The sequence below is a fragment of the Anser cygnoides genome, chromosome 3 (genome assembly GCF_040182565.1).
Source record: "Anser cygnoides isolate HZ-2024a breed goose chromosome 3, Taihu_goose_T2T_genome, whole genome shotgun sequence".
Classification (NCBI taxonomy): Eukaryota; Metazoa; Chordata; class Aves; order Anseriformes; family Anatidae; genus Anser; species Anser cygnoides.
In genome coordinates this window covers 52,339,284-52,365,571 of record NC_089875.1, presented here as the reverse complement: position 1 = coordinate 52,365,571, position 26,288 = coordinate 52,339,284, and the positions used below count along the sequence as shown (strand labels likewise).

At 36.9% G+C, this 26,288-nt stretch overlaps 1 protein-coding gene and 1 long non-coding RNA gene across 2 annotated transcripts in view; both read right to left on the bottom strand.

Moving 5' to 3' along the window:
- Positions 1-26,288, bottom strand: part of SASH1 (SAM and SH3 domain containing 1) — a 554,055-nt gene that overhangs the window by 400,161 nt on the left and 127,606 nt on the right.
- LOC125184423 (uncharacterized) overlaps positions 1-26,288 on the bottom strand; it is a 184,801-nt gene that overhangs the window by 113,442 nt on the left and 45,071 nt on the right. Inside the window, exon 1 of the long non-coding RNA XR_007168391.2 lies at positions 1-26,288. This exon is cut by the window's left edge and continues 69,746 nt beyond it; it is cut by the window's right edge and continues 45,071 nt beyond it. This is a non-coding gene — a long non-coding RNA (uncharacterized lncRNA).

Sequence of the window (26,288 nt, the reverse complement as noted above, 5' to 3'; positions counted from 1 at the left end):
AAATGCAGCTCTTGTGGTCAGACTGAAAGAAGCAGAGAAAATTTCTTTTCAGTAGGCCTAGACTGGTTTATGGAGTCAATGTGTTCAATGACTGAACGAACAATCCTCCAGATTTTCTGCAAACTTATTCAAATTGTTTGAGATTCTTCCGTAAGAAATACCGGGAAAAGCAATGCTTGCATTCTATCAAATGTCACCTTTATTACCTAACGTTTACATATAAAACCTGAAAAGAAAAAAAAAAAGAAAAAAAAAACCACCAAAAGACCAGTTTTATACAAAATCCACAGCCTCCACCCTTATAGATTTTCCTTAAAATAACACAGCTATTTCAGAGGCTTAACCAGCCTTTTCAATACATAAAGTTGCTGTTACCAAGACTGGATTAAAGCCCCATTAATTTCCTTAAGGTATTTCTGACCTGCAAGTTGTTACACCTACTGAGTACATACTGCAGTACAGCTGAACAGCTCCTGGAGGAGCAACCTGGGAGGCTATTCAGTTATTATCATAGTATTAAAATCCCTCCAACAGGGTCACATGAAATGCGGGTAGGATACGAAACACATTCAATGTGCTTTAGGCAGTGTGAGAAAACATGCAACTGAAATACATCCCGCCAAAAAGAGATTTGTTAAAACAAAGCTCTAAAAGCTTTGACAGATACCTGAGACATTTAACCAAGACGGCAAATTCTCAGAATTGTCCATTCTGCATGGGTGCTGAAACCTTGTGAGTGTGATCTTCTCTGTGAGGAAAAAGAAACACACTCCTAGACCACAGTGTGATCCTGTGTACAGCATGGATAAGCTGGATAATACACATACAAAATCATCAGTCTTCTACTCTGTAGATCTGTAATTGTGGATGTCTTCCGAATCACATACTGCACAGTAATTTAAATGACCCATTATCAAAAGAGGAAAGCTGAATTCTTTCCAACTTACCAAATTTCCTTAATTAGTGAAAAATCTCTCTCACTGCTAGAGTGTATATTAATTTCATTCATCTACTAATTTATTGTAAGATTTGTATTTCAAAAACTGGATTCTGAAAGGAAGATTCATGGTTAGTGTTGTTTTCACAGTTCGTATTTTGATGATAGTTATGAAGCACAGTAGGAGATGCCTTGTTTCAGGAAGGTAACAGGGGACTTATCAAAATCAGAGGATTTATCTGTAGTTAGTTGCGCTATCAATAAAACAACAGAGCTCCTGCTAAGGAAGCAGTTTGTTGGGGGCATGTAGCACAGTAGGAACACCATGTTTGTCTTTAAAGGTGACCTGAAGAAATTATGTGATACTGCTGAGCTGTTTATTATGGGACTGTTTCATTTTACAGTAGAAAACATGTCACATAAGAATTACTCCAAAATGTCATTCCAAAAATCCTGGTTTAAGAAAATCTGTAGGAAGTGCATCCCGTTACACAGAGGGTCAACAGACACGCACACTAATGATGTAAAGCAGACACAGCACAAGTTCATACATTGATAGAAGACAATTCTTTACCATGGAATATTATCACTAATCTTATGCTATGCCCTTCATTGCTTAGGTAGTGACAATTTTTTATTTCCTTTTCTGAAGATATAGATCAAATCTTACTTGTTAAGATACAGTGGTGAATATGAAAAATACAACCATTCAACAGCTTGAGCTGACTAGGTTTGGTTCAGGTATGGGGATGGCCTTGACAGACATAGGTTCAGCTCTATGGCCTATCAGTTTAACATCCCTCTCTCCTGTCTTTATGCCACACACCCTTCATACACTTAACACTGGTCTTTGGCAAGAAGATCACCTCTTTCTAAACAAATATACACTAAACAGGCAATAAGCAGCAGTCTCGATGCATCTCAAAGATACGCCAGAGGGACAGAGACAGACCTTGTAGGCCAATGTCAGTTACATCAATTAGGTAAACTATGCCAACTATACGTTACATCAGCTGTATAAATTCACAAAATAGCTCCCTCATCTTTTTTCAGCTATGCTAGTTGCCTCCCACTGACAATAATACTTGAGATAATGGCAGCTTTTGCAAATAAAGAATACAGGAAACTACACAAGTAACTACAGTTCATCTGTTTTAATTTGCTATCTAGGTCTTTATTAGTTTAAATGCATACTAATTTCTTCTTAGGCTGAAGATAGGTATCTTCATCATCTTAGCCCTTAATATGCTAAATATTCCACTATCCTCTCGCCCCTTCAGTGGAAAGGAGATGTGATTATTATCTTTTACATACATATGTATTCAAAAATAAAACCTCTCCAGATAATATGAGCAGATTGCCTAAATAGGCAGCTAAATGACATTGTGACCTCAAACATAGACATGCCAGGTAGGCTCTGCTGCCACACAAGCTGGACTGTTTTGCTTCTTGAGGGCAGGTGGTACCTCCACACCATAATACTGCACTGTGAGCTTTAGTCTGGGTCACTCGGATGACCACAAACCTTATTACTTTCTATTATACCTACAAGTCAAATTTTTGCAGCCTAAGTTCCACATTTTTCCTTTTGGAGGTTTTTGTTTGCTTGTTTGTTTTAATTCTTTCTGCTCAGCCCACATACTCATGACCCTAACAATCCAAGAGTTGCCTGACCATTGGTCTTTGTATCTGTGTTAAATATACATTGATCTTTAATTTGTGCTAGCTTCAGTGACATTGCAAATTACCTAATGTATCTATTAACTGAGAGAGAGAATCTTAACAAACACACCAGGGAAATATATATTTAATTGTTGCAAAATGTAAGGATAAATACAATATGATTTTACCAGGAGCTAAAATGCAGGTCTTTAACACTGTGTTTTGACAAAAATGTCATTTATCTTTGAAACAGAAAAATAAAATTGTTTGATGAGAGCATATCCCTCCCAGAATGTGGCCCTCTGCATCAAGGTCATACAGTTATGAAGATGTTTTTCCTCCATTAGAACACAGTGCCATTATGATTTATGACTGCAAAAACCTTTTCAAATTAAGATTTGTTTGATTGTCTGTTTCTATTAAGGGTATCATAATAACACTTCTCCTTTTTCCAAACAAATGTTCTACACAGCCTAGCATCCAAACGACATGCACAAGGAAGTGACAGTGATTAATTTCTGTTGCTGAATTCTTTATTTCCAATAACTAATTTAAGATAGTCCCCACTTTTTAATAATGAAAAGATATAAATTCTGCAGGGCATTTTTGCTTAGGTAATTGATAAAACATCTTCATATTAACAACTGTAAATTATGACTGTATTGTATAAATCTGTCACCTAGCAAGTGTCCTCTAGAACACAGCAGTATAGGCAGCTACTGTGCACTGAGGCAGAAAACTTGTATTATGAAAAAGGACACATCACCACAATGCCAGAAGTTGGCTGAACAAATATATATATATATATATTTTTTTTTTTCTGCTTGTGTTTTATCTGGATGATAAAGTTCTGATGACATTGTATATAATTGAAAAAAATATATATATATGGCTCTCCTGAGACTCATTCAATATCATTTTCCCATAGGAAACAATAAAAGCACAATTTCTTGAGGCTGGTTTTAAAAACAAATTAAACAATCCACTGGAAAATTGCCTGTGGAGAACAATGGTGCAGTGGCAGACTGAAGAACTAGGTGACTTACCAAAACTTTCATAATATCTATGAATTTCTCGGCCTCTAGTCCATTCTTAGGTAAAACTATAATCAAGCATAGCTAAATGTGGACGGAATTTCAAAAATAAATAGCAAACTACCTCTTCATTCTTACAGCAAGTTCATCAAAAATTTATCCCAGCTTTTACAGGATCCTTTCTTAAAACTGGCAGGGCCATCATCTATTTGCACTGCACTATTTTTTGTTACACTGCAGTATCCTTTATAGTTTCACAGAAACAACAGGAGCTTTGGAAGCTGCAATGACACACTGACACAGTCACTCCACCACACTGTGTTTGGACACCTACATTATACTAGCAATTAAAATCTCTCTAGACTTTGTTTCTATCCAAGAAATCCCCTATCACGTATATTCATGCTACTTCCTCCCTTGTGTGTCTGTGCATGCACATATGTATACTATATCAGGGTTTATATCAAAAAACAAAACAATACAAAAACCACACAGTAAGAAGGTTACTGCCAAAGAGCTCCTCTTAGACACTACATAGGTCAGCAGAGACCTTGTTTATGAATGTGCAGGTGAATTTTAACAGCCCCGGAAAAGACATCAGATAAAGGATTGCAAAAAGAAGAGGACTCTTAGCTTATAGACCATTATTATTCTCCAAACATGTCTTCACAGACATGGTCTTAATAGCATTATTGCATTACTCAAATTTAACAACAAGAATTCAAATGATGCTGTGAGGACAGACGAGTAACACTTTTTCAGCACTCGGTTCTTTTAACAATAGTGTGGGATTTATTCAATGGCAGTCAGTCACGTCTTTCAGGGACCAAAAATCTTCCTCGAAACAACAACAGCATCATGTTACATTATTTTTGTGCTGTAAAGCCATTTACCAAGCATAGGAAAAGAAAATTACAGTAATTCTCAAATTGACCAGGATGAACATGCTCCTACCTTAAGTACACAGTGAGTATCACTACTGGAAGGAGAACTCTGAATTCCAAACAGACTTTGACATGCCACAGCCTGCACCTGAGCACACCTGCCTTCCTTTCCACATTTACTCAGCTGTGCCATGCTGAAGTTTGCTCCAGGTTAGATGCTCTGCTGGGGTCAACTTCGTCATAATCTAATCAGGCTATTATACTAAAAAAAAAATTAGTTTTCAAATTGCTGCAAGTATAAGCACCACCTTGTTTTTGCAAATGATAATATAATTAGGGGCTATTATAAAATAATCATTGCTAAACCATAATTTTGTATGTTTTCACTAAAAAATGCACATTTTAAGCACTATAATTATTGCTATTATCATTCAAGTAATGTTTCTTGTAAAAGCTTCACTAGAAGCAGATTCTGAAAGATCCAACACCTTGAACAGTTACAAAGTCATAAACAAACTAAGAGTTCCTGCCTGTACCTTAAGAATTTACAAAAGAACTGAGCTAAAAGTCTTGAAAATGACACAGATGGTGCTTCATAGCAGTATGTCTCAAAACTAAAACTAAAAAAGAGGAAAAAACATAGGCTATGGATTAAGTTTAGAGTAGTAGCAATGTATTGATACTATGCTATGTACTTTAGTAGCTTCTCTCAAGTGAAATTCTTTGGGTAGAGAGTGGACAAAACTGTGAGCATGTCATATCATAGAATCCAAGTCTGTGATAACTTTCTGCCAGACTAATAGTGTAAGTACGCAAATGTATGTTAATATATGTCATATTTTTACTTTTGCTTGTAACAGTTTATTTGAGAATGGGCTTTCATCTCAACAGCTTCTTTTCTTACTCAATACAATATGGAAAATACAACGGAAGATATGTAATATCAAGATCTATTCCAAACCCAAGGACTTAACTGCAGTGAAGCTTTAGGACTGCTGCGTACCTATTTATGAATATTAGAGCAGCATTAGAAATGAAGCAGGTACGCAGAACATCGGATGGGAGGAAATACTGTCGAAATACAAAGTTTCACAAAATCATCAGAAATTAGCAAATTCTGAATGCTTTACTTTCTAGGGCAGCCTACTAAAGATACTTAGGTATCCTGTAATGTACACCTAAAACTTAATCTAAGTTTAAATATAACCTACATTTACCTGAAGTATTGTTTCTTTAATTTTAATGTAAAAGTAGAAAAGCTGTCCAGAAAGGTACTGCTTTACGGTTAAATCCTAAGCCTTCTGATTTTAAGTGAGAATTGAGTAGATCAGAACCACAATGTCAGAATTCTGCAGCCCAAGGCAGATCCCTCCAGGAAATAATTGCCATAGGTTTTCTTCACGCTGACAAGCAGCCAAGAGAATGGAGAAAAGAGTCACTGCAAATAACAGGAAATGGATTTGAGATTTAAAGGGCACTCACAAAATGTTTCTACATTTTATACTTGCAAAGACACCACTTACTTTGAAAATAATTAAAAAACAAGAACTCTGTGTTCTTCTCAAACATCCCTTTTCTCTTATCCAGCACCTGCATGGTCAAGTCCTTCCTTTCTCCCCTTAGTATTTCTTCATAACACTCTGAAAATATGCTCCCATTTTCACATTGTCATGAAGTTTTCCTAATTTTTGGTTCTCTCAAATCTAAAACAAACATTTCTAACAAACTCCAAAACAATACCTGATTATTTTATATTTTTTAACTTGTAGTGATATCTGTCCTTTCCATATTCTAGAACTTAACTCTCTTCCTTACATGCCTCACATGGTGGTTACATCACCAAAGAAATAAAGTGCCACAGGAATCGTGCAGGCAGGGAAAGTACAGATCTCCTAGCAGAGTCAAGAGGAAGAGAAAGGCTGAATGAGTCCTTCGTTCACCATACTATGCTGGAGCACATTCTGTGACATCCCGTGGGGGCACAGATAATTAAAGCAACAGACAATTCAGCAGGACACAACAGGAAGCACATAAAGTAGCGTGCATATTACTCAGCAGGCATTACTGAGTGAGCCACAGAGGAAGTATTTTGGCCCACAGAAAGAAAACAAAAAGGGTAACTCCTCTGGTATACACAGAGGAAGAATTTATTTATTTGAATATGAGGACATATCTTTACAATTGGGATGCATGACATGAAACTAATGGGCAAGAGCACATCCTGTCCTTATCAGATTTCCAAAATAAAAGAAGAAAAAAAGCTTTCACTTTTGTTACTGCTTTTGCTTCACTGACCATCACTGATATCATTTGGAAAATGACAATTTGTGACGGCAGTCTCCTGATATATTTTAACAGCTGCTCTCATGTGGCCAATGAGAATTATTTCCTAGAGACACAATTGGAGCTATTTTCAGAATTATTTGATTATGATACTACTTCCCACACAATTCTCATTCCCAGTTCAGAGCATGAACAAAGTTCCTTGAGATAAGCTCAGAGAAATACAATGTTTCCCAAGTTCACCTTGTGGTCTGGCAAAAAGCAAATATGTGCAGTGTTTACTATAAGGAGTTAACAACTGTCATTGAATAGTTTCCATACCACAAACAATCTTCAGTTTCTACTACAGAAAGGGAAAAACATTTTTTTTTTTATACAGGCTTTTCAGTTGATGCTTTCTATCTAACATTTCTAGAAATGCATATTTATCTATGTCAAATACCCCCTTTTCTTCTCATCTCACTTCTTATATATAATAGAGAAAAAACATGTTTCTGCTCCTAAATCTTTAAAGTTCATGAAAAACAAAACAAAACAAACAAAGCTAAAAACCTTAAAATGCTATAACAAAGTACATGGCTACAAGGCAGTGTAGCCTTAAAATGCATGACAAACCAAGCAGAAGGATGTTTGTGTTTGTGTTTTGCTTTCTTTTTCTTTATTTTATTCAAAAGACAAATGTAGGAATATTTACAGGTTGGGCCATCTGACTTCATTTAATTTCTTGTTGACTGGAAACAGCAAAGTGTTTGATTTCATTTCATTTTCAGCAGCAATCTAGCATTTGATTCATAAGATCATAGAACAGCTGCAGCACATTTAGAAATAAGACTTCAGTTTCTAAAGAGAAAATTAAAAAAGTAATGCATTCTCCCTTGTAATGAATTTATATTCTCATTTTTGAGTAACTAGCACCACCACAAGAGACTATATAATAAATAGTTGCATCAAAAAAGTATCAGGATTATGTCCCTTCATAACTTAGTTCAGGTAAATATTAACAGACACAGATAGAAAAAAATAAGCCTAGGATTCTTGTTCAAATTAGAGCTGATCTGTGATAGAGTCGGCATTTGCATGACTAGGACAAAAAAAACATGCTTAAAAAAAAAAAAAAAGAAAGCTTATCCAAGCTAAAAAGAAAAGAGAAACATCCTGAATGACCACAAGCAATAACGTTCATACACATGAAATATAAAATATTTACATATAAGAATGTGTTGTATAGTGGGCTTAATAGACGGGTTCTATATTTTTCATGTATGAGCCACATTATTTGCACACAATATCAGTAACATACATTTTACTTTTTTTTTTTTTTCTTTTTAAGGGACCATAAAAGAAAGTTATATTTACAGTCTGAGATCTTGAGCACTGGATACCTCATTTACGGATATTTGCCTCTGAATAGATTTTACAGCCGAAACAACTCGGTTTCTCTGAATTCTCATGTCAAGGATTCTCGTGTCTCTGTTTTGCATCAGATTTCGTGATTATGTGACTTCACGGTGAGTTAGTTCAAATGGCTCATCTTGTATGCCAACACAGAAAAATAGATGAAAAGTTTTCTGTTGGATCAACGAGATACATCAGCTCAACTTGTAGTGATATTATCACTTGATCCAACGTAAAGTATGGAAGTGGGAACATGGATTTGGGGTAGGAGAGCAAACAGACTGTTCCTTTTAGTGGCCTCTTGCTACAGTGTCATTTGTACCTCTAATGCTTTTCACATGTTCTCAGTGTTCTCCATTCCTTCCATGTTAACACCCAACATGTCTTCTTTAGCTGTGACTTAGCAGTACTTTCTACTCCTTGGAAAGGTGACATTGTACCCAATGACTTTGGCATGCTTACAGTAAGTACTAGTTGACAGACAAGTTTTTCTAATGCTGTTGTAATAAAAATTGTTATCCATCTTTGCAACTCCTTTGATAAGTTAGTAAGCCATATCCTAGGAGGCAGACCAAGAGTGCAAAGCACCTGATCTATTGATAAAGAAGGCCCAATAAGTTTGGAGGGGCAGCATTGTTTAAAAACCTTGTTAAAAAAAAAAACTTGCCTTCTAGTGACCGACACTGAAAAAACAGAGGTTCAAAGGGCAAACGTACTCCAATTCCTCAGTGAGAATTTGGAGCAACAGGACAGTTTAAAAGGAGTTTATCTGAAAAAATATCACAAACCCATCCAAGGCCAACAGGGCTCCTAAATACTGAGAACAGATAATCTGTTTCTGTAAGGAAAACATCTTCTTTTTCATCTTCTCAAAAATCCTCAACATATCACTTCTTTTATATGAGATCTATGATGGAGTTGTGAGCAGAGATCACCCTGGCTTCTTTTCAAAGAGACAGATGAAACAGAGACAAAACCATCCTTTGAAGGCCTGGATCTGCCAGTTCTACCTCATGTTCTTTTAAGTGGAATTGGAACTGGCAACTACCTGAATATTGTATCTTTCTTGAAGTTTAGTAGAGGGTATTTCAACACTGAACTAACTTACAGGTTTGGCCAGTGATGTGAGCAGCTTCAGTGTTGAGCTACCTGGCCTGAGGAGAGATGACTGATGCTGACACCAAGCCTTTGGAAGTCACAGATGTCTGTCTGAGATGCTACAGAGAAGAAATCACCAGAGGCATCATAATCCTTTGAGATGCAGAGAATATTCATGCTTACAGGCACAGCTCTTGAAATAATGAGCCCAGGATCAAGAATAACAGCCCTTGAATACGGCAGCCTAGAAATTTTTCCTGTCTTCTCAGAAACAGTTGCTCTGGATCCTCTGGCAACAATAGCTTAATTGCTAGACTGTCTCCAGAGCTACTGACACCACAAGAGTGTTTGCATGCTAAATATGGCAGGCAGGACTAAATTCTGGTAGACTAGGTGTCTGCCACTATGACTAGAGCATCCTCTGGAAAAAGGTGGACAGTAGGGAGAAGGTAGGTGTATGGATAAACACAAAGTTACTTTTTTTACTTCCGCAGACTGAGTTTATAGAAGCTCAAAGAACAGGAAAAATAAAATCTAGTCACAAAACAAGAATGCAACAGTCCCTCACATAAGCAAGCTCTGTCATAAAAGAGACAGCACACAGCCAGCGTTTGATCTCACACTAAGCATGTCTTGTTGGTCTTTTGTTGTGGTCAACAACCATTTCTTCACTGTGATGTACTCTCCTAGTCTATGTGAACATTCACGTGAGAACAGACATATTTGAGGACCAAACACAGTTACAAGTTAACACAACTGAAAGGTGGTGACTAATTCTCTTTGAAGTTCTCTCTCCTGAATGTATACTTCACCACAAATGGTATGTTAATCGCATAACAGATTTGTCTTCAGTTGTTTCAGCTCAAAACCTCTGGTTACTACACACTGAGACTGACTTACCAGGGTTAATTCACAGGAAAATTTTAGCATCTTCTAAAAATATTTTGCAGTCTCCTCTGCAAGACTAGTTTTAATTACATTGCCCTGGCATAACTTCCTCTTCTGAACTTACCAAATACCTCTGTCTCATTTTTGTTCTTGGCTGACTGGCAGAAGAAGTCTCATTTGAGAATCCCTGACTATTCCTTCTCTTGTGTGTACCCAGCCCAATGCAAATGAAGCTCTACAAAGCATCCAGTACTGAAGAGCATTTTAGTATGCCTTCAGAATTTGATATGTTCGTCATGACAGTGCAACTCCAGAGTCCAGCACAAGTTGTGCTACTCCATCAGCTCAAGGTGCTGGTGAATATGGTGACTGTACAGAATCCAAGACTGGAGAGAAATTAAGAAAATATAGTATGTTAATTGTACATTAAACAAAATAAAGTGAAAATCAGATCAATATTTTTCCTAACAATTAAGAAATTGAATTCTCTTTGGAAATGAGAATACAGATTTCATTGTCATTTACCACTGACCTAAGAAGAGTGCAACCAACACAGGTAAAGCTGGTGTCCATCTGGATTGTTTTCTGTTAACTTGTATTGGGACAACTGTCTTGGAGATGGCTGAAATGTGCTCTCAACTTTTCTACTGATCGCGAGACTGAAGTCCTTGGGCAATGCTGGTAAGTGTTTGAAGTTATCATGCATATTTTCTGTGGGGTTGTCCTGGTTTTGGCTAGGGTAGAGTTAATTTTCCTCCTAGTAGCTGGTAGGGTGCTGCGTTTTGGATTTAGGATGAGAATAATGTTGATAAATACACTGATGTTTTAATTGTTGCAGAGCAGGGCTTACACTAAGCCAAGGACTTTTCAGCTTCTCTCCCTGTCCTGCCAGCGAGCAGGCTGGGGGTGCAGCAGGAGCTGGGAGGGGACAGACCCAGGACAGCTGACCCAAACTGGCCAAAGGGGTATTCCATACCATCTGGCGTCATGCTAAACAATATATAGGGGTGGCTAGCTGGGCTGGGGGGACTGGCTGCTCGGGGATAGGCTGGGCATCAGTCAGTGGGTGGTGAGCAGTTGCATTGTGCATCACTTGTTTGTACACATTATTATTAGTAGTACTATTATCATTGCTATTATTATTTTCCTTTCTTTTCTGTCCTAATAAACTGTCTTTATCTCAACCCACAAGCTTTCACTTCTTTTGCGATTCTCTCCCCCATCCCACTGATGGGGCGGGATGGGGGTGAGAGTGAGTGAACAGCTGTGGTGCTTATCTGCTGGACAGGTTAAACCACAACAGGGGTGTGCAGCAATTCTGCAATCTCCAGCAACCAAGACCACCTCTGAATTTAGATTTGTCTTCTCATGTTGGTTGTTCACTTCCACAATGACCAGTATACATTCCTGTTCACTGGCAGAGAAGGTGGAGGCTGGCATCACCATGAAGGGAAGAGGAAAAGGAACAGAGACTGATAATCAGAAAGTCCTCTGGATTTGACTAGGTGATCAGATCAGCACCTACATTCTCTGAGGCAGCAGATGATGTTACAGGACAGGATGTATAAGGACAGACCAGATTTCTGAGGATCTTTCTGAGACACTGTACTTTCCATCAAATTGTCTAGCTACAACTATCTTAGCAATGATTCTGCAGCCAGCACGTAGCAGTATTAGCTCCAAGGAAGCACTTTTTAAACAGAAAGCAAGTTTTCAGATAAGCAAGGTTAATCCTATGCCAAGAATTTTCAACAACAGTAGCAACCAGGGCCACAATATTTGCAGTAGTACTCAAAATAGATCTAATCTCGTGTACATGAGTCATGCATGCAACAGATATAGAATCTTTGTAGATACTCATTAAAAGAAGAAAAAATCTAAGCATCAGATTGCCTATATAGGCAGAGAACCAGAAACACTAAACAATGGTTCTTAAATATAAGAAAAAAATTGATTCATACCTTCCTGGAAAAAAAAAATATTTTTTATTTTTTTTTAACCCATTAAAGTGAAGCAAAAAAGTCTACAAGTTTAAAATAAAAAGCTATAAATATTTTGAACTGAATATTCTGGCAGAATAATTTTATTTCAAAAATTCTATGACTGCCACAATGCTATCATAGCCATTAGCACTAACGCATGGGTATACTGCATGTTCTGACCTTTAAATTTAAAATGACCTAAATCATAGTTGATTATATAATGTCTATGAGCTGTTCCTTTTCTCATCCTATTCCTTAAATGAGATTTAAAAAGGGGGGAGTGAGAGTTAGACCTGTTAATTTTGCATGTTGTTTGTCTTTATAATGTTTCTTCCCATGCTCATATATGAGTATTTGGATTTTGGATATTTTGGATACGTGAGCCCAGAAAACCCAAATGCAGGGGAAAAAAATTATGGAAAGGAGAACAAATTACACAAAAAGCAGTGCAAGAGGTAAGGAAATAACAAACATTGTAATCATACTACATGTTACTGTGAAATTACATTGAAAAATCATCAAATAGTTTTCCATGATATCTCATAAAGTATCTACTTTCTATATGTTAAATATTTTTTCCTTTGAGAAATCTCTCTCCTTAAAAACAGCAACAACAACAACAAAAAAAACCACAACACAAACAACTTTTTTTGGAAATAATATGAAATTTCTATAGGAAAAACAAGTCTGTGTTTTTGACCAGTAACAGAACTATGTAATCAGTGCTGCTCTGCAACCAGAGCAGAGACTGTCATATCTTCAAAAAATTTGACAGGGTACTGCTAATATTCCCATCATGTCTCCTAACAGAAATGCTAGTTGAGCGCAGCAGGTAATGCTGTCAGATAAAGTACATGATGGCTTTGCTGTTGCAAAGTACCATAGTGCCAAAGTTCTGCTTTCTATGTGGCAATGTAAAACGATGAAGGAGGTGAGGGTAATGGAATAATGTGACTAAACAAGGTAGATGGGTTTTTCATTTTGAAAGCCCCCAACATTCAGCAGAGAACAACACACTCATGGAGAGAAAATTCTGTTCCTAAGAAATGCCAATACATCTCATTACAGCGACAGCACAATAGCATGGCTTTGATATTATTAAATTCACAGCTTTGATAAACAGCCCACAAATTACCTCTTGAAGGGAGCTGCATAATAATACCAGAAGCATAAAGAGAGGAAATGGAGTTTAATTAAGTGCTGCCCAACTAAATCACACCAGGAAAAGCATAGGGAGGTAGGAAAATGTTGAGGACTTCGGCTCCACATAGAGGTGGCAAGACAAAGTGGTCATGCAAAAGGCTGCATCTGAAAACATACTGAAGCTCGAGTGGGTTACACATCAATAGTTTCTGGAGACTGAAAGCACTCATTTTCACTCTTCCACATAGTCTCTTTCAACAAGCAACATTCATTTAAATAAAGCTCTTTTTCTCCCCCTTGTACACAGAGGGAGAAAAACAGTCTGATAAAACAAGAAAAATGAGTAAGGCTGAAATGCAAGTACTTTAATTCATACTTAATACTGCAAAAAATACAAAGCTGTAGTGCAGTGTACATTTAATAGCCCAGGAGTAAAGTCCTGGAAAAAAAAATACATAAAGGCAGATGGACCAGTGTAGAGAAAAGTTGCCAGTATTATCCTGGGGTTAGAAAGCAGTGCTAAGCAAACTTTTTCGCAGAATTATTGGGTGTTTTAAATGAAATGGTCAGGATTGGCAGGATGCAAAATACTAGTATGCATGCTGTTCTCCTGAAGTATCACAGCTGATAGTCCAAGAGTAGTACCAATCATTTGGCACTACCTAGCTGCACACAAAAAATCAAGGGCAATGTACCTTACTATATTTGGAAAGCATACACTATTATCTTAATTTTTCTTAAGAGTCTGACTTCTGTAGGAGCCATTAGATTCACCAGAAGCCTACTGCCACAGTGCCACAACACTTACTGACATTGCAAAGAGACTGCATTAAACTTTGTCTCTACTAATAATCCTTGACTCAGGCCATTTCATCTTGCATTAATGTTCTATTGCCCTACATAAATGAACTCTCAGAAGCACACAACAGACGATCACTGTCTTAAATTTAGATGCATTTTCAAAGATTATTTCTGTAAGCAACAATTCAACCATTTGATGGTGTATAAATTTATAGGCTTTTACGATTGTGAGAAATAATTCCATCTCGTTTGCACCCACTCTGATCCCTAAATTGAAACATATGCAAGTATACATCTGATGCATAATAGTTTAAGTGAGAGCTCCTTACGTGAATTTAATACTCAGTTACCTTCATAGAAAGACCATCACAATTGCCACGTGCATAATAATCCAAGCTAGCTTGCCTTAAAATCCAGGAATATTTCGTGACTGGCTCCAAAGCAGTGCGGTAACCCTTTACAAACAAACACAGGCAAATTTTGCAACATCTCCTACAGCTTTGCCTTTCATTCATTAATGAAGAAAAAGCACTTTAAAATGGTTTATGTAATAAAAAAAAAACAGAAGTATTTTTTCACTGAAATTCCACATTTCCGTGGATTAGCCAAGTGCCATCCTAAAGCTCCAAGGAGGCAACTGTTACACTGCTTGTGCTTCCTTAAAGGTACTCACTTTAAGCTGGAGAGTGGGCAGTCAAAACAAAGAAGTTCAGCAGCACATTGCCTGTGCTAATAACAGAGAAAAGGCATCATCTACTAATTAACAAACCAATAATTGAATATTGATTAGAGTTTGTCAGATTTAAAATAATTGATTCCATCTTGAGTCTAACAACCAAGAGACTGTTAAAGATTTGTAATAAACAAAGGATCTTCAATTCAGGAACGCTTTGTCAGCTTCCTTATTGTGTTCTGCACATTGAAAGATGCAAGCAAAATATATCCCCCTATTTGATAATTTTCCCCATTTTTCTGTTCCCAAAATAAAAACAATTGGGATATCCTGAAAGCACAGAAGTCATACATGCCATTTAATTTCCACTTACAAAAGCACATCCAAGTATGACGTATTCAAGAAAAATAAGACCTGGCTACTGCTTAATGCTACACTCTTTACTGGAGATTTACGACGAAATTATAAGTGTTTCATGGCAGCTATGAAAAGTCAGTAACACAAAAGAATTAAGATGAAGGGTTTTTTGTTTTGTTTTGTTTTGTTTAACATTTATTTATTTATTTAATTATTGGAGTGTGAATTTTCAAAGAAATGGCAAAAGTATAAACAGTGCAACTACCAAAAGCTTTTATACAATTCTACAGAGCCATCCAATCCTAAAAAATGGCTGTACTTGACAAAAACTGGAACAATAATGGCTGAGAAGGTACCTGCATGGTTAACAATATTAACCATTAAAGGGTACAATCCAGCCTGAAAACATAAGTTTTCAAAAGTTTTCTTGCTGGGAGTGAGAAGAATATAAAGGGCAGAAGAACAAAATATTACCCCTAAACCAGAGGCAGTGACAGTAAATGGAAGGTTGTTCATAAATACTGCCTTAGTGTATTTAACTCATCAGGTGTTTTCTCAGTTTTGAGGATCTGTAGCCCTTAAAAATTAGAAGTAAGGCCCATAAAACCTAAGATTGGATATAAAATGGTTGCTTTTAAAATAGCAATGACATTATTGTCTTTCAGCTGGTTTTGACCAACAGATTTCATATTTTCAAGGGAAGTTACTTTCTCTGTACATTAAAAAAAATCATGTGAGAATATATAAACAATATAAATACACACAGTTTGCCAACACATGGTTTGCCAACTTCATTTTAAAAAGGGTATTAAAGTTTCTTTCAAAAATGAGTTCTTTACAACATGGATTCAAGAAATGCATATTAAAAAAGTCATCCTGATTCCAACAATTTGTACTAAACCAAACAATTTTGTGATATTTGCATCCCAGATGTTGAAGTACAGGGCACCTGACAACTGAAACCACCTGTTTACATAAGTGACTGCTCATGTCTTTATTCTCTGATCTGAAAGAAAGTAATGCAAGGGCATAATCAAATCATAAAGTCAGGAAAACACTTGCTGTGAATAACTTGTACTTCAGGTGTAACAAAATGAAGTGCTATTGGTCAAATAAATAAATAAATGTATTTTACCATGCTTAACAAATGGGTCAGTTCATAGGCATCCCTTTGCTATTCCATGTTTCTTACAAGACCAAAGTGAAGGGCCTCTACAACTTACGCTGCAGCTGGGTGAGACGGTGGTGCATAACCCACCAAACAACATTTTTTTCTCCTCACAGAAGGTTTCTTCTGTGCACAGGTTTTGGGAAAAATACATTCTGGATGAAAAAGTCAATTTTTCATTAAAAGTCACTGAAGCTCATCTTTCAAATGGTGCCAAAAATGGCCCTTGCATTGTGACTCTCTGTGTTGGGATTCTGCATGTATGCCATTTTTCCAGCAAATTCCACACCTCCCGCACAGCCTGGTTTAAAAAGGAAGCATGGACACAAGGTTAGCAATGGCCACGCTATGATAAGAGAGAATGGAATACGACTGTGATAGTTTTCCAAAGCCCACCTGGAGGACCTGGTGGCTAAATGGATTACTCGCTGACTTCCCACCTCTGGGACTCCAGCCCTGGCTGGAGTGACTGAAAATCATTCTGATCAGCCAAGTGAAAAAAGACCAAAGTGAAATTAGACTGGTGGTTTCAGCTCGGTTCCCTCAGTGCTGTACTTCCAAATCACAAAACCACAGCACGTTGAGCGCTGCTAGCAGGGGAGAAAGCGAGAGGCTTTGAGGCTTAATGAGCATGAATCCAGCTGCCTCTCCAGCTCACAAACACCTTAACATAGACCATAACCACCCCATACAAACAGGCACAAACTGGAATAAATGACTGTGGATTACCATACAAATTAATCAGAAGCAATCCCTTGCAAATGGGTATTGAAATGTCTGCATTGCATTGCATATGACAATAATATAATTGTTAATCTTATTAGATTAACTCTGACAGCCAGATGATACTTTGTGAATGTTTAAAGAAAGTCTCTAACAGTATTTGAATATTTCTATAAAAAACACCACATGCCCTTCCATTTTCATCGCATTCACAAACACTAAATGATTCTAAGATACCCTGTGACCTACGTATGCAGGTATTATTTTAATTCACAAATGAAGAGTCTGCGAATGCAGAGACTGAAGGGCTTTCTCCATAGATTTATAAGGCCAGAGACGGACGCTGTGATCATCTAGTCTGACATTACACTTGCCAGTGTCTCTGCACAAGACTAGACAGCAAGAATCAATAAACAGAACTGCTGTTAGGATGCAGGAGTTCAAGACTGGAAACCCCAAGCTCAGGTCCCCATTAACTTTTAAAACTAGGCGTAGAAAATTTGCCTTGATGTCAGTGTTTTACTGCAAATGAAAGTCTTGCCCTGTGCTGCTGTCTTCAGCTGTAGTTTAGCCAGCAAAGATAGATCAAATCCCTCTTCCTTCAGTGAGACAATTTAAATGGGAGATGAGAGCTAGCATACATTAAACGTGTATGAAAAATACCTTATTAAATTACTCTTTGGAACCAATCAGGAGAAAGATCTCTGTCATAGTGTGAATAATTCAAGGTTTTTGGATTTTTTTTTCTCCCCTTGCCTTAATTCATTTTATATGACCACTTCTTTATGCCAGGATCTGCAGAAAATATTCCTTTGCTACATGAACATGACTGACATAAGGAAGAAACTGTGATTTTGCAGGTTGGAGCTAAGATATCTCAAAAAAGAAGTCTAGCAGAGAACATTGCCTAAAAGAAAAAATGAACACTTATTTATGAGATTATTATTTGGGGGCAACCAGAATGTTGTCATGTTTTTCATTAAATGAAAAATCAATTGAGCTAAAAACAGAGCCTGTGAATTTCTCCAGGGGATCAGGCATTGTTCCTCACTCAAAAGCAATGTTGGTTTTGCACCTCAGAGCTTTCCCAATTCTCACATCAGAGCAACAAACAGAACAGGAGTTCTTACAAAGCAGCCTCAGCAACCAACTCCTGCTCGCAGAAGCCTCTGACATTATTCTCCTCCCCTGCCACCTATCCATCCTCCATGCTCTCTTTAATGAGATTAGGGAATATTAGCAAATGTGCAACACTGGACTGTTGTGAAAATGTGTGAGAAAAATTTAGAAGTCGATTGAAACATCCTGTGTACGTGGAGAATTTTCAAATATGGCTTGTTGCAAAAGGCTTGATTAGCTAGATATGATTGCAATCACTAATTTTCTTCTTTAGGGTCATATGACTGCTCAGATGCCCACGAAATCTCAATTACAAAGCAAATAGGCTGTGTGTGCTCCATAACTGTTTCACTAGCCTAGTACTTAAAAGCCATCTTAAATACTGTGTTTGTAAATACAAGGAATTTCATAATTTCATGCTTTTGAGTTATTTGTCTTCATTTAACAATAATTTCTTTAAAAAATTTTTCTTGGTTTAATTTAAATTGTATACAGTATCAAACTGCTTGTGGAACTTTTGCATTACCTAATATTTAATGAAACAGTATGTTAGAAGAAGTTTTAGAAACCTGAAAAAAAAATGAAAGACCTGATAGCTACTTGGTTATGAGCAAAATACACATTTCTCCAAATTAATTTATTACTATTTATATTTATTTATTATAAGTTATTGCATATACCTTATACCCCAAGCCCTGTAACATGTTTATCCTTCAGCTCACTGCCTTTTACACTGTTGTATCCATAAATTGGACTTTTTTTTGGATTAGTCGTTGACAATTGGGACGTGGATTACTTACTATAGTTCATTGAGCTAGGTTTCTACTGAAAAGCATGTGACAATTTTTCTCTAGCAAATCATATGCATTAGAAAAAAAATGGTTCAGTGAAAACCTCTGTAAAAACTAGTCTGAAATTAACTGGTCTCCATACAGACACAGATATGAGACAAAGGACCTGATACACTCTATCATAAAGGAAAGATCAGATCTGCTAATAGAATTTACTGCTATGCAAAATTAAGGAGTTAGATGCAAGTTAATTGCATCTGATGATTCATCTGTTTCATCACAGAAAAATCTTCATGTGCTCTGCCTTAGAAAAGCACCACTATAGAAAATATTACTTTTGTTGATGCATCACCAGAAATTGAAAATGGCTTTTTAAAGAGCCTATTGGGGAACCAACTTATTTTCCACAATTTTTTCATCCTTTGTTTCTCCAAAATGGATTTTCTTATTGATTTTGGAGCTATCATACATTGTAGTTCACAGTAGCCTGGCATACTGAAACGTTCCTGGGCACATCTATTTCTTTTGCTCTCTGCTATTTGGATTTTACATTAGATTCATTTCTCATCATGCAAGTCTGCATCATTTCAATTGGTGAAATCATATTGATCATTTTTAGCTTTATTTTCACATCAACCCTTTTCTTACCAAGGATAATACATCTTACCTAAAAAAGAAAAATCCAAAAAATCTACTAGACTGTTTTAAGTAAGCCCTGTAATATTTTGATTCATGTCAATAGGAATGTTTCCATTTATTTATTTTTTATTATTTCATACTTGCAGCAATATCCAACAAAATATTGCTGCTCCAAGAACAATCAGCTAATAGAAAAAAAAATTCTTCCAAAATATTTCTTCCACATACTGTCTCTTTAGAATGACTATCAATAAGTCCAGTTTCTTTCAAAAGCTAGTGAGTCAGATATATTATTCTCATTTAAATGCATGCTTGCATAAAGAATCATTATCTGTCTACATCTGTACAGAAAATCTCTCCCTCAGAGAATAAACCAGAGCTATGAGCTGAGCTCTGCCTGTGAATCAGATGGAAGGGTTTACCTGAGAATGGACAAGCACTGCTCTAGGCACTGCCAAAACACCGAGAGCTGGTACCACAGTCTTCTCTCTGCCTGCATCTGAGACAACAACTCATTACCGCATTCAGGTTAGCATTCCTACAAGTTAGACATTGTGTTATGAATGATCCGCTCCTCTCCTCCTCTTCTGCAGAAGAGAAAAGGAGGTAAGAGCACGGTGGCATCCTAGGCAAGTTTGGGCACACTGAAAAACTTGCATCTTCAAAGCAGGGCTCTACTCAGCAAAAAAGGCCTGGGAGAAGGAGGACACGAGGACTGGATCCCAGCTGAGATCTCATGCAAGCATCCTAACAGCTGGTAACAAGATGTAACAGAAAGAAAAATACCTTGGAGTTAACCAAAAGCATAGGAAGAAATGAGCTTGATTTTCCTATATTTTGCTATCTCAAATTCTAATACACATGTAAATAATATATTTACCATGGCAAAGTATTAACCTCTTAATTTTATGAATTAAGTTTTAAACATTCACCTTTCATTAAGGATGTGCTCTCACAGCACCAAAGCACAACACTCGAAAGTGAGAGGGGCAGGAGGGCTCCTCAGCAGAGCCGCAGCAGTGTGGCAACAGACAACGTGAGGCACTGTGCAGAACAAAGTGCCTTCTGACAGCCAGCCTCAGCCAGAGGGTCCTTAGTAAGCAAGGACAGCAGGAGAACAGCTAAACCCCTGGATTTGTAACAACACTGTAACACTTCTCCTAGGAGATCCTTTTAGTTTGTTTCTTTGCTCTCTACTAGCTTTTCCCTGGTGCCTTCGCACAGTGGGATCCACATGCAAGCAGAGGGCAGAAGCTTCCATCCTCTGAATCTCTCACCGCTGTGATCAGGTGCTTCAAGTGGATGCATAAAAAGTTAGTCCCATTATGGTGCAGCACCACTCCCATGGTGTTTCTGAGTGGTGTAATTCTCCACTCTCCGCAAATAAATAAATAAATAAATAAATAAAGCATAATAAAACTTATTTAATATGCCAAGAGGAGAGCATCTCCCTTCCAACTATCTTTGCTAGAAGGGCCCTTGAGCACCCTTGAGTTCATTTACGCTGCTGATATTGGCAAGGTTTTGTTTTCCTCTTACTGGTGATTGTTACTATTTTGGGGGAAATGCTGTTTGAAACAAAAGCACCTGTAATCACCAACACTTCATAGAGTGCCCTCAGGCACGAAGGCAGCAGAACAACGGATGCCTCCCTATACATTTGCATATATCGGGTTTCTATATTCAGAGGAAAAGTTATTAGAACACGTATGCATTTGCATATACTGGCTCTCTTTATTCAGAGAAAAAGTTATTAGACACATAATATTTGAGACTGCCGATACATAAATATAAGGACATGATACATTTAAATTAGCCCCCTCCCAAATAATATTGCTTGCAGTGGGTATTTTTAATATAGTAAAAACACAAATGTCAACAAGACGAGGCTGTCTCATTAAAAACCAGGGGTATATGAGCAACTGAGACTATAGCAACACATCCTATAAAGAACAAATCAGGCTGGTAGATGTCCAGCCATAGCCTGTGGGGAATCAGCTTTTCTACAACTGGTGACATTAGATCTACAGCCACAAACCCCAGGTGGTACTCTGAAAACTATCAAGTCTTTCTCTCTACTAACTTATTTTAAGATAATAGCAACATCTCCTGAGGAATAATAATATACTTTTACACTATAATTGACCTTCTTCCTTTAGAATTTGCCCAGCAATCATCAGATCATTGTACGGCTAAAGGAAAAACTGTAACTGGTGGCAAGTTCTCTAAAAGCAAACATTCCTAAATTCTCACCTACCCAGATAATATCTTCAAGAACTCCAAAAGGCACCAGAACCCAAAACAAGACTGCCGAACTAACTGCTCGAGGTGTTGAGCATTATCTCACTACTAAACACGGGGAAATACTTTTATTTGGTAAACTTTGGCTAACCTAATACTGTTCTCTTAACATCTGGATGAACTTCAGAAATCGCAAACCCCAGAACTACTGTATAATAAAATGAAAAGGTGATGGGAAAAAATACAGCATTAAAAATTCTTGTGTGCCAAATAGGCTATCTTTAAAGAAAACTCTAATTAAAAATACATTAAATATTAATAAACTTTAAAAATATAAACTGAAAAATTGTGGTCAAGATGTATCATAGATCTTGTACAGCCTATAAAAGCATTCGCATTCTGAAGCTGTAATTAAGAACATACAGGATTTATGCAATTAATTTCACTGTGAACACAAATAAGTACAAAAAATGTATTTTTTTTTTTTAAGGAATGTAAGTTCAAGCTACATCAAAATTAAAATGAAAGAAACATGAGTCCATGGGGATATTACTCGTTTCCCATGGTATGAAAACAAATAAGCCTAGATTTATTTCAAAACTCCATTTCATCTTTGAAAAAGGTTGGTAATAAAAGTGGGAAAACACTGGCATTTTCTAGAAGATTCTTCGTGTCACTCAAACCTGATGTTTTCAAAGTTCAAAGATTAATTAATAAGATAGAAAATAGGTTTCTTGCACTGTTTTTCCTATAATATGTAACCTAATGTACACAGATTTTTTCTTTAGCACAAAGCATTTGCAGCTTCTTCCCAATGCAGCTTAACCAGAGAAAACTACAGGATACCATTGATCTTGTTCTGAATGTGTTTGATGCTCAAGCTTATCTTACTTTAAATAGCCACATAGTTTTGCCCATTTCACTGGACAAAATAAGAAGGTAAACCTGGAAAGGACAGCCCAGCGACTGCAGGCAATTCCGTCATGTAAACTTTATGCTGATCACTTCATTGTTCCTTCCATAAGTGATTACTGAACCGTTGTAAAACCAACCAGTTTTTGCCCTCTCTGCTGCTCTTGGCATACTGCTCCAGAAGCCGGTCTATCTCACAGTTAGAAACCTTCTCCCTGGCCAAAGGGACAGTTATATTCATTCCAGTCTCATGCTACCACTGCCCTCCTTTAGCTGAAACAGCTATTTCACTCTCTTCTCTGGTGCCTGCCCCTGAAGGAGTAATCACATTTCTCAGCCTTAATTGTAATTGTACTACATTTAAGGAGCTAAGGAGGTCTCTCCACTACCCTCATGACTGCTCTGCTACCTCCACCAAAATGCATTGCTTCATTCTGGCTAATACCTGATTCATGGATGTACCTTGGGGTCATACCAGCTCTTTTCTTTTTTACTTGCTAATTTCTGAACGAAGAGGACACCTCAGAGCTGGGACTGGCAGCATGTAAGGCTAAAGAAAACAAGTAGAGACTCTGTCTCTACCGCCACCTCCACATCACACAACAGCAGGGTCTAAAATTGGGCATATTTGGTACCTCTTTGGCTCAAGGATATGATGATGATTACTATCACTGGTACTATTAGTCTTATTACTGTTGTTGCATGGTTTTTTTTTTTTTTTCAGTTCAAAGTATCTGAAAGAATTCAGAAGCCCAAACTGTAGCCTACTACATTGGCTATTTTTTATGCTACAAACAGGAGGGCGTGTGTAACATGCAGCACAAGGCTGTGGTCTGAAAGCTCATGGGAATGTTTGGAAGTGCAAAGCCTGTGGGCGTTAGAAGACTGCAAAGTGGTGCCAAAACTGATTTCACTTTTTCCAAAGTGGCTATTGGGAGAGGCGTTTGGAGCATGCTACTCCCTGAGCCATATCTGACTATTGTCTTGAAGAAGGCTGGTTGGCATGGCCCAAAACCACATCAGGGAGTGTGCCAGAAATTAAGGCCCATGTTAAAAATTAAGCAGTAAAAATCAGCAATCACTGCACAATCTCATTAGCTATCTCCACCTTATTTAGTAGTCCTACAACTGTAGGAATGATCCTACATTTGTTAGAACTGAATTTCATCACATTTCTGTTACAATCTTCAAATTCGTCCAGTTCTTCTCATTTCACTAACTCAATCCCCTTCTCTGTGGTAAATCCCTCTTAAACTTGTGTCAACTGCAACAGGAGTTCAACTTGCTACAAAATTATTAATGAAAATATGACACACTCCATTAACTTCCTTATCTCTGGGAAATTCCACTTCCTTCTCCCCCTCAAGCCAGTATTTTTTTTTCCACTACAATCTGGTGTCATCTCTAGTTAGCTAGATATCTAGCTTTCTAATATTTCACGTAGTAACTTCAATCTTCCCCAGGTGTTCTTTTTTAAAAGTTTTTTGCCATTCCTCTCTAAAGTTAATTTGCCATTCCTCAGTACTACTCTATCACTGTAAATTCCTTCAAAATTACTAATTCCAAACTGACAATCTTAATTGCATATTTTCTCAGAATTCTGGGGTATAAACTATAAGTATAAACTAACTTCTCCAGAACTGAGCACATTAAACTCCAGAAATTCTGCTTGGATGCAGTAATTCCCATTTTCACACATTCAGTCCACAGCTCCTTGTGCTTAATCTTAGCAGAGCCTCATATTGTAGAAAATCCAATTCTTCACCACTCCTTTATGTACAGAGCTGAAAATTTTGTTTTGAAACTTCTATAAGGATTTAAAAGCAGTCTACATGTGCCAAAATATGAAGCTTTTACAGTAATACAACTTCACTTTTATTATACCTTTATGGCAGACACTCTTCAGTTCTCTCTTCATACTCTTCAATTAAATAGTTATTTAAACTTATGCTTGGTTCAGAACCTCACAATAATGACAATGTAAGTTCACAGCAATAAAGATTTTTTTTTTTTTGAGCTTTCCAAGTCCTGACCTTACCAATGAGCTGCTAATGAGTCCAAATTGTACTGTTAAAATAATAACAGAATTGAACTTGATTTTAACTTGACTTTTCTAATCATATTCTTTTAAACATGGTTTAATGAAACAGCTGTAATAGCTAGTAGCAAGAAAGTATTTGGGTCTAAAAATACTTTGTTTGATTAAAAGTGCTGACTCCCTTAAAAAAATAAGATCAAACATCACGCTATTAATTCCTTATAGCCTATTGCTGAAAGGCATAATATTTTCTTTTTATCATTTAGGTTTCAAACAGACTATCAGAACTTTTTCTTAAAATAAATAAATAAATATTCTATTTAAACTTCTGAGCTCCTCTTCTCAAGAGCTCCTAAATCTGACATATCTCTGATACAAGTAATCAAAAAAATGGAAGGTGAAATATAACCTCTGTAAGAGGGAAAGAGAAGATAAGTTGATATACTGATACTATTTTTTAATATTTTACATCTGTGAGCTTCCCAAGGATCACTGTTCCAATGAATTGGTCAGCTCCTGCTTCATTCTAGCATGTATTATACTTTCTCGCAGTTCAGACAGATTTTTTCCCCTATGTATTGGTTTTGTAGAAGAAAAAAAAAAGTCATTCTTCTCTTTTTCAATCTGGGACACCATATTCAGTGAAACTTTTTTACTATCCCAAATCTATTTAAGCCTCACACATTCTGAAAGAGATCACAAATAGGTGAATTTAGAGAGTTTGCTCCTTCTAGTTTTTTTATTTGGTTGGTTTTGCTTTCTAACAGGAAGAGAGGATTTGCTTTTGCTTTTCATTGAAATGTATCAAAAATAATACCTTTAAGAATATCTATTTTCTTTCCTTCACCTCCTACTCTCTCAATTAAAAGACACAGTATAACAAAAAGCATATTCTGATTAGTATTCCACAAAATAGCCAATCCCCTGAGCTCATTCTCCTCTCAACAGCTGAAGGAAAAAGATAGGAGCTAGAGCCTTTTTATCATAAAAAGCTGTCTTTCTGTGCAGTCAAAGGGGCAGTTTATTTATTATTTGTACATTCTTCCATTCATTCCAGCAGCCCCTTTGACCACAAGAATTACTTACACCTGCAAGGCTAACACTAAAACTGATTTATAAAAGTTGTTCTTGGTCCATCCTTCACCAGTATCTCCTGACCCAGCTTCCTCTGTCTCTCTGGAATTAAATGAAAGTCATATGCTGAGAACACATAACTTGAACACTCTTCCCAAGTTAGCAACCTTACGACTTGCACTGACAGAGCAATGCTTAGAGGATAAAATGGCTACAGTGGTAGCATCTTTTCAGAAACACTGCACACAGCCTGATCTACCTCTAGCAAGTAGGAGCACGGAGAAATTGTTTTTGAAGAGAAACCCACTAACTAATTTGATGGACGTTCCTCCCTCTCTCCCAGAAACAGCTAATGGTACAATTCTTTTGAAGCAGAAAAAAAACATTCCCACATTTATATATAAAAATGTAAAAACACAGTCTCTTTATGGTCTGACTGAGAATAC